Source organism: Schistocerca piceifrons, unplaced genomic scaffold (genome assembly GCF_021461385.2).
Source record: "Schistocerca piceifrons isolate TAMUIC-IGC-003096 unplaced genomic scaffold, iqSchPice1.1 HiC_scaffold_1233, whole genome shotgun sequence".
NCBI classification, from domain to species: domain Eukaryota; kingdom Metazoa; phylum Arthropoda; class Insecta; order Orthoptera; family Acrididae; genus Schistocerca; species Schistocerca piceifrons.
In genome coordinates, this window is record NW_025727052.1 from 20001 (window position 1) to 27500 (window position 7500).

At 47.3% G+C, this 7500-nt stretch overlaps 1 pseudogene; it reads right to left on the reverse strand.

Moving 5' to 3' along the window:
• Window positions 1-5772: 5772 nt before the first annotated feature.
• The window catches only part of LOC124730203, a 3701-nt pseudogene continuing 1973 nt past the window's right edge, over window positions 5773-7500 (reverse strand).

Below are 7500 nucleotides of genomic sequence, written 5' to 3' on the forward strand. Positions count from 1 at the left end.
TACCCTTAAAGATTTTTTCTGCAGACCCCACTCTGTCCTAGTTATCCGCAAGAGGGAACCTGAGACATCACTTAATCTATTCTGGATGTTCCTCATGTGAGGTGTGAACCAGAGTCTTTCATCCAGAGTTACACCGAGATATGTAAACTCTGCAACGAACTTGATATTTCCTCCCTCGAAGGGAATTGTTGGTGGTCTGTGACTGTCAAATCTGCCCTTGATGGTCATGGCAACCGTCTTATGTTTGGATATCCCTAGCTTGTTTTCGGTGGTCCATCTGCTTACCTCGCCCAGCGCGATTTTTGCTCTGTCCTCTATCTGTTTCCTGCTCTGACCCTTAATGATGATTGCGAGGTCATCCGCATATGCCACTTTTGTCCATTGCTCGTCTTCTTTTTCAATCACAATCTCATCAAAGACGAGATTCCACAGGAAAGGACCGCAAATAGAGCCTTGTGGACAGCCCTTTGTGATCAATTTTTCTACACAGCCAGCCCTATTTTGCACCATAACCTTCCGGTTTTTAAAGTAATCTGCCATTAAGTCATACAAATTACGCGGGCACTGGATTGCTCTCAGACGCCTCATAACACTAGGCCACCATAAGTTATCAAAGGCCCCTGCTATATCTACAAATATTACTACCACATACTTCTCCTCACAATCCACACTACCCATCACTTGCCTAATAGCCATTTCTGTCGATGCGCCTTTTCGAAACCCAAACTGGTTGTGGGCCTTGATATTTGAATCATCATAGCGTTTTTCCAGACGACTGACTACCAACCTTTCCAAAATTTTCCCTAAGATAGATAGAAGGCATATTGGACGGTACGATTTAGGCTCATCCCTAGGTTTGTCTATTGATTTCAGCAATATGCAGACATTTCCCTCCTTCCACGTATCTGGGACTCTTCTTTCCTGTAGACATTTATTGTATAAATCTGAGAGAAGATGGGGACTGGTGTGCCAAACTCTTTTTATAATAACGTCATCAATACCATCTGGACCTGTTGCCTTCCCTGATTTGCAAGCCTTTATTGCTGCCCCTATTTCTTCTAGTGTGAATTCTGGGTCAAGGTCCACATTGTCATAGTTGTTGTTGTCAGTTTTCACAGCTTGTTGGTCATCTGTGTCCTGTTCTGGGTTGTCATCAGGAAGCAGGTTCTGTAATAATGACCGTACAGTCTCCTCCCAAGTCATTGTAGGAGTCTGGTCCTTTGTTTTTATATTACTCAGCACGTTTTCTGTCCCATGTTTTGGCCGAATTATCTTTCTCACTATGGCCCACGGGTCATTCTGATCGCAGTCAGTGACCCATTTCTTCCATGTCTCCTCTTTGGCTTTAGCAATTTCCTTATTGTAGTTGTTTTTCACTCTATTGTAAGTTTGTTTTGCTACTTCTATGTCTGGTGCATTATTATTTTTACGTGCTCGTTGCAGACTTCGTCGTGCTGAAATGGTGTCACGTCGCAGGTTAGCAAGTGTTGCATTCCACCATGGCACTGGATTCTGCACCTGTGTCCTCTTTCTCATTGATCGGCTACAGCTCTCGTGAATTGCTGCCTGTAGCCTTGTGACCATTTCATTAACTCCTACATTTTGGCTTTGTGGCGAGTGGGCTGTGGACCTGATGAGATGCTGGTCAAAGGTGGGCCACTTTGCGAAGCTTGTGTTGTAGGTGACAAGTTCCACAGTAGCTCTCGCTCTTTGAGGTACCACGAATTCATATGTTATTGCCCTGTGGTCACTTGACGTCCATTCTTCATGAACCATCCACTTGCACACCGCTTTGGCAGCTGGAGGTGTGCAGAGTGTGATGTCAATATTGCTCTCCCCATTTGGGCCACAGAATGTAGTTAGCTCTGACCTCTCATTCATTATTATCAGCCCGTGTTGTGAAATGAAGTCTTCAAGCGTTCTGCCTGCTGCATCCATCGTTGAGCTGTGCCAGATTGGTGAGTTTGCATTTGTGTCCATCCCTATTATAACTGGTTTTCCTGGCAGTTTGTCGAGGATAATCTCCAGTTGATGGAGAAAAAGATCTATGGGTGATCCATATTGGCAATATATGCTGGCAATGTAGATGTCACCAAAGGCTCCATTTATGTTGGCAGCAGCTATGTGCATGTTGCAGAAGCTTGTCAACTGCAAAGCAGTTACTGTTTGTGACTTAACTGCTATTGCTGCCTTGGGTGCTTCGTCTTTGGGGCTGTAGATCAGCTGGAAGATTGATGGGTACCCAAATACTTTGTTATTTACGCAGTAGGGTTCCTGGATCAATAGCACATCTATATTTTCTTCGCTGATTCGCTGTGCCAATTGATCTGGGACGATTCTTGCTCTTTGCCCATTTATTTGAAGGATCCTTATTGCCTTTACTTGTGTATCTGTCCGTGGTCTTCTTCCAGGTTGTACTGCTACATTATTATTACATGCCATAGTCAATTGTGCTATGTATTATGGCCTTTATTCTATTGTATTCAGGGCAAGATTTCTCTGTCACTGCGTGGGTGTGCGCCTTCTTAGCCCGCTTACAGTTTGCACATTGGGCTGGTTGGTCCTTCTTTGAGCACTCCTTAAAAGTATGTCCAGGTGCTGCACAGTGGCCACAAATAGTTTCTGCATTCTTGCACTTTGCTGCTGTGTGGCCATGACCTTGGCACTTGTAGCACCTGCTTATATTGCTGTAGTTTTGTACCCTGTGCGAATTGCAGTTTATGTAGACCCTACCATATTGTACTATTTTGCTCCAGAGTTTTGGTGAGACTTCCAGTACCATGTTTGCTTCCTCACGGTTTCTTGGGCCAGTCTTGAACAGCACTCTTACGCCATCCATAACGTCTTCCTGTGTCACATTCATCCTGGAGAGGTTTCTCTCGAACAGTTCCATTTTGAGTTCATCTTCACTTGTATTCCTGTTTACATCAAAGATTATAATCTTTGGGGATCTTTTTTTTTGATCAGAGACAGTGATGCCTGATTGTGAGATGTCTTCGCACTTCCTTATTTTCTCGACATCCTGATCATTAGGGACTTCAAGGACAATACCTTTGTCCTTAATTGACCTGCATTTGGAAATACGCACGTCTTTCAGTGATGTTGCAACAAGGTTCTTTACTGTTTCTTCAAGTTCCTTCTCAGTTTTCTGGACTCCTTCTGCTGGTTTTATCATTAGGACTTTAGGCTGTTGCGGTTTTATCAGCTGCTGTTTGGGTGCTGAAGGTTTTGCAGCCGCCTTGTTGGCATAGCTTTCAACCAGTGGCGGTGTTCCTGCTTGGGAGGCCTTCACACATCGCAACTCTGTTTTAAGTGCAAGAACCTCCATCTCATACTTCTTCAGCATCTGTTCATACACTGAGAGTTTTCCTAGGATAAACTTCTTCTGGGCATTGTTTATTTTATTTACTTCGTTAAACAAGAAGGCTTCCATCTCCTCTCTTATGTTTTCCATTGTCTGAAGGTCGGTACATGACGCTGAGTTGTCCTTGTCCCCAGGAGCAACCGAGTTTCGTCCAAGTTGACTTGCAGCGCCTACAGTGTCCTTAGTAGGCCCCATTTTGGGGCGATCACTATGGAGAGCTCAGTTTTCCGTGGGCAAGACTACCACTATCCCTGGATAACGAGCTTAGCAGGGCCTACACACGCGATCGCCAGTCACGACTTAAACCTGCAGCACATTTTCCTAACCTAACACACTGATAATGAGCACACTAATAATACACTAATATGGAACTTATGGACATGATGTTAAAGGAAAACGATAGCCTACAAGAATAATATGGAAACGGGGTGTGGACTTGGAGAACTCCTTGTAGCTCTCCTTTTCCTCACCTAAGTTTGCACTTCCTCGCAAGCTACGTGACACACATGTCTTTGCCTATGCGAAGGTAATTCCTAACCTAACATACAAGTAAGAGAGTAAGGGCACACTTTGAAAGACAAACGTATAATCTAGCAGGATAATATATGCACCTTGCTGCAAATTTTCCTAACCTAACACACTAATAATGATCACACTAATAATACACTAATAATGAACATATGGACATGGTGGTTAAAAGGAAGACAGTAGCCCACAAGAATGATATGAAAACAGTCTGTTGTGAACTTGGAGAAATGCTTGTAGCTCTCCTTCTCACCCAACTTTGCACTTGTTTGCAAGCTACATGACACACATGTCTTTACTTATTCGAAGGTAATTCCTAACCTAACAGACAAGTAAGAGAGTATGGGAACACTTTGCATGAGAAACATATAACCTAGTTGTTTTCTGTCCCTGAAAGAATACGCGCGTCCGCCAGTCACGCAACACACACAAACTACCTCTTTGGGAATAAATTTTCTAACCTAACACATAAATAATAAATTAATTGACACCGTATCAAGTAGCATACGAGTATAAAGCACCACAGTGTTTTAAAAGCTTGGGTGATAGCTTAGCGCTCTCCACTTTCTCTCCTACATTTTGCGCGCTCTCACAGACTGTGAAGCACCCACGACTTTACTTCTGCAAGTGTAGTTCCTAACCTAACAAATAACCAGCTACAATGAAGACATATTACGAGACAAAGTGATACAACCTACAAGAACACAGTAGACACATCCAAAACAGCAGCAACAATATATACTGCACAAGCAGTATCTAATCTACTAGCCTAGCCTAGCCTTTTCTCGTTGGGAATCGAAAAGGTAGCAGTCGGACAGGAAAACAGCGCGTTTAGAATTTACCTAAGCCTTAGCATTTCGATGGTAGGTGACGATATTCTGAGGCGCGCAGGAACTGCGGATTGTGACGGAAGAATGAGCTTATTTCTTAATCCGTGAAAGGAAAGTATGTGGTTAAGTACTCCATTTGGGAAGGGATTAAGCTGGCTATACGGCTCTGATGCTCAGTTCCCTGCACAAGAAGGCGCTAGCCCTATTTACACTGCTGGCCAGACGCGGAGCGGCGAGCGCGGCTGATGGGCGACGCGTGTGCGCGGCCGCAAGGAAAATACATATAACAGCTAAATTATGAATGAAATACCCTAATTTTCCTACATCGTCTGACAGAGCATGAGGCCGTCTACGAACTGGAGGTCTTAGATTTTCTCCAACGGCCGGTTTTTAGGATCTTATGGGCAACTTCCGGTCGCCACGTGGTTACCACGCATTCTACGTTACGATTGCCTGTAACTTTTAAACTAACAATAGGAGACACACTTTTTTAGGCACTATTCGATAGAGGAAGACCTCACGAATACAGCTGTGTGCTTGGATCCTAGATAAGGACTGGCAGTGGACGGATGGCAACGGATTTCTCAACACGCGCGGAGCCCGCGAAGACGCGTGGCAGACAAAGGGCAGCACACGACCACCAACAAAGCGGTTCCTAGGCACAGTGGACCACTTTACCGTGTATTATAAATCTGAAAACGGCTACTGCGCACCTGCAGTACCACTCAGGTGGAAAGAATTCACGAGATTGACGTACATACTGGGATTAGAGAAACATCGACTTATTGAAAAAAACTGATAAAAATACCTGTTTGACGAGGCAGGCGAAGCATCAGCGACGTCCCGCGTTGCAGTCTGCGTCGAAGAAGCACTTCACAGACAGCACAAACTCCATAAATGCGACGAAACACACAAAAATTTAAAATTTTGCAAATGTCACGATAATTCACAAACGGTTAAAGCGACACCGAATATTTTACTACACGGGTTGTAGTGGCACAACACGAAGCTCTGTGCCAAATTTCGGATCGATCGCACACGTTTTACCCACCCAAAAAGACGAAAGAACGGGAGCGCACGCGACGCACGACCGCACACGACGCGGGAATCTCGTTAATCCATTCATGCGCGTCACTAATTAGATGACGAGGCATTTGGCTATCACAGCCGTCTTTATTCACGTACAGTGAATAACATACAAAATAAGTGAGTACCCACAAAGCGGGTTTACAGTTGGTACATAAATACAAACACACTTAATAGTAATGTACATGAATAAAGAGAGGTATTATGCCTGAGTGGCCAGGCAGCAGCCGAAGAGTTGAACCACGCTAACCAACGCCAGTGCGGGGCATCGTGCGGCGGCGAGGGGCAGTCATAGATTCGAAACGCCGCGCCGCCATGATGCTGCCCAGAAGTACTCTGGTGCTCAATGTTGAAAGGTGGCCCTTCGTCACGCCAACCTCCTGCAATGCTTTGGCAGAGGCTGGAGACCAAACCCCACGCCAGTTGATGGTCGCCGACGTGGTGGTGAATTCCGTAGCCACTGGAAACAGCTCACGTATCTTGTCGTAAACTGCCTGCTTGTCGTAGACGGCTACTTTCTCGCGGTGACACCTACCAAGATCACGGTTGTCGCCAACCACCTGCGCATCGATGACAAATGCTGCAGTGTCACGGACCGCCACGATGTCTGGCTTTTTCAGGCCTTCAGATGTACGAAGGTGAGGCTCTAGCAGAACATTGTAGCCTCTGCGGCGGAGGCCTCGCGCCAGATAGGACGCCATGGCATCGTGTCTAGCAATGCGAGCCCCGTCGCTTCTCCAGCACTGTTGAATGACATGGTTGGCAGTCTCCGTTGCATTGCAGCCAGCGCAGAGTCATAGTTACTCCCGCCGTTTACCCGCGCTTGCTTGAATTTCTTCACGTTGACATTCAGAGCACTGGGCAGAAATCACATTGCGTCAACACCCGCTAGGGCCATCGCAATGCTTTGTTTTAATTAGACAGTCGGATTCCCCCAGTCCGTGCCAGTTCTGAGTTGATCGTTGAATGGCGGCCGAAGAGAATCCGCGCACCCGCGCGCCCCCGGAGGAGCACGCTAAGGCGGACGCGGCCTCGCAGCAAGGAAGATCCGTGGGAGGCCAAGGCACGGGACCGAGCTCGGATCCTGCACGCAGGTTGAAGCACCGGGGCGCGAACGCCGCGCAGGCGCGCGCATCCTGCACCGCCGGCCAGCACGAGGCCGACCAACGGCGAGAGCAGACCACGCCCGCGCTAAACGCCCGCACTTACCGGCACCCCTACGGCACTCACCTCGCCCAGGCCCGGCACGTTAGCGCTGACCCACTTCCCGACCAAGCCCGACACGCCCCGATCCTCAGAGCCAATCCTTATCCCGAAGTTACGGATCCAATTTGCCGACTTCCCTTACCTACATTATTCTATCGACTAGAGGCTCTTCACCTTGGAGACCTGCTGCGGATATGGGTACGAACCGGCGCGACACCTCCACGTGGCCCTCTCCCGGATTTTCAAGGTCCGAGGGGAAGATCGGGACACCGCCGCAACTGCGGTGCTCTTCGCGTTCCAAACCCTATCTCCCTGCTAGAGGATTCCAGGGAACTCGAACGCTCATGCAGAAAAGAAAACTCTTCCCCGATCTCCCGACGGCGTCTCCGGGTCCTTTTGGGTTACCCCGACGAGCATCTCTAAAAGAGGGGCCCGACTTGTATCGGTTCCGCTGCCGGGTTCCGGAATAGGAACCGGATTCCCTTTCGC